The following is a 2,348-nucleotide window of genomic DNA, read 5'->3' on the forward strand; positions in this document are numbered from 1 at the left end:
TTTTTAAAAAGTCAATGACACCTTTTTTGGGGAAGTGCTGATACATCTTTTGATTTTGTGATTCCTCTTGTTTCTGTACAACCCTCAACTTCCACAGCTTACTTGCTTCTTTCTATTCATCATCAAACCTCCAAGGGACACCTTCCCCTTTCAGGTTACCCATCTCCCCTCTCTTCCTCAGCCTTGTCAGGACTGCCACTCTGGTCCTGCACATTCTCAAACTCCTTCCTTCAATTCCCTCAGAAGTCAGTGCTCTGATCCACCAGGTATCAGCCTTTTCTCATATTTCCTCACTCAGGGCAGGAGTATCTCTTTCTTTCTCTTTCCCTGTCTCTCTCTGCAGGTAATTTTATGTGTCCCCACCCAGGCCTTTGCTGTCTTCTCTTTTCCATGGAATCTCCTTCTGACCTTCTACTCCATGGGGTCCAGACCTTGTTCTGTCATTTTCATGTTTATTTCTCTACTTAGCTGTAGATTGAAGTTTGCAGTACTCCATCTGCGGGTTTTGCTGAAGTCAGGGGTCCTGGGGGGCTTTATTTACTCTCCTGGTTGCTCTGCATAGCTTTGGGAAGAGATGTGGAGAGACTGGATTTTGGCTGCTGCTATCACCCTAAGGTAATAAGCCAGCTCAGATCCTCTTAGTGAACGGGAAGTGACCACCAGCAAGTTACACATGAGCTGTCAAGTCAGTTCCTCTTATTTTATTTGATAACATTTTTACAATTTTTCCTAAATTGGCCAGAGTCATCCTGTTGCTTGCAGCTGAAGAATCGCAGCTGTAACATCATGTTTCTTGCCTCTTGGATGGGCTGGATCTTGGGGCGAGGCAGATGTGAGCTGGAGAGAGAGGTAGAGGAGCTTTGGAGCCCTAGTTTCAAGTCATCCTAGGCCCTGGCAGCATTTCTGGGAACTGGACAGGTTCAGAATTCTTTCTACTTATTGAAACTTTTATCGAAGTAAAACACTTTCACAGAGTGAACACCCCCATGTCATCAGCACCCAGATGAAGGACAGAACAGACAAGCCCCTAGAGGCCCCTTCATGTCTCTTTTGGTCACTACCCCCCTCAAAAGTAACCAATATCCTGACTTCTCTCACTACCAGCTAGTTTTACATGTTTTTAATACTTTGAATAACGGAATCACACAGAATTGCACAGTATGTATACTTGGGTCTGACTTCTTTTGTTCATCATTACATTTGAGAGTTTCATCCATGTTATTAGTGGATTTAGGATATATTTTGGAGGTGAAACTTATAAACCTTAAGGATTGACCCAGTGCCCTTGGACAAACCACTTCACCTCTGACTCACTCCCTTCACCTGCAATATGGGACAGATGTTGATGACACCCAGCTGTTAGTGCTGCAGTTTCCACACCCAGCCCCTTTAAAGGGCCTGGAATAGGGCAGAAGCCCCAGGGAGCCCTCTCTCTCCCTTCATCTGATAGTGTAGCACCTGGGAGCACTCGAGCTTGAGTCCACTCAGTGTGTGAAACACACGCGTCTCGCCCCACCCACAAGCCCCTTGCCATTTGCACTTCCAAACTTCTGTTTTTCGTTTTTGTTTTTGGCGGCTGGCCAATACCGGGATCCGAGACCTTGACCTCGGTGTACGTAGCACCATGCTCTCCTAAGTGAGCTAAGCAGCCAGCCCCCCAAACTTTGAAACAGCTCTTTCCCTGCAGTGCCTGCCTGCACTACTCTGTCCCTTCAGCGCCCACTGTTTGGGCCCTTTGGAGGACATGGCTCTGTACTATTATAAAAATATTGCACGAATATTGATGCATATTAGTGACAAGCTGTACGGGGCTTTAGTTTGCCTGGACAGACATGACATCGGGCAGGGGGAGGGGGAGCTTGAACGCAGCTCTCGGGACCTCTGTAAAGACGGGCACCGTGTTATGTACCCCCCATGGCAGCACGCTGCCTCCCCTGGGCTAGCTGAAGCCTGGCTCCCCCGGCACAGAATCAGATCTAATTGGTTTGGGGTGCGGCCTGGACTTTAGGAGTTTTAGGAGCGCTCCAGGTAACTCTAACGTGCAGCAAGGTTGAGAAGCATGAGCCTGGCACACAGTGGGGCGCAGAGACTGGGAGAGGGAGAAGCCGGGGCTGCGTGGCTGGCTCGGGAGGAGGGAGTTGGCAACTTCCTGCGGCGGCGGGTGCGCCCCTGCCTCCCTTACCCACTGCCACATCGCACCCCACCCCATACACCGCCTTCCTCCACCGAGTAAACCAGGACATCCCTCACCTGCCGCCTCCTGCCCCAGGTCCTTTCGGATTTGCCAGTGTGCGTGGATCAGAAGAACCCTACCCCCGTCCCCCGCCGCCGTCGGAGCAGGTGAGCGG

Source organism: Galeopterus variegatus, unplaced genomic scaffold (genome assembly GCF_000696425.1).
Source record: "Galeopterus variegatus unplaced genomic scaffold, G_variegatus-3.0.2 Scaffold2952, whole genome shotgun sequence".
NCBI classification, from domain to species: domain Eukaryota; kingdom Metazoa; phylum Chordata; class Mammalia; order Dermoptera; family Cynocephalidae; genus Galeopterus; species Galeopterus variegatus.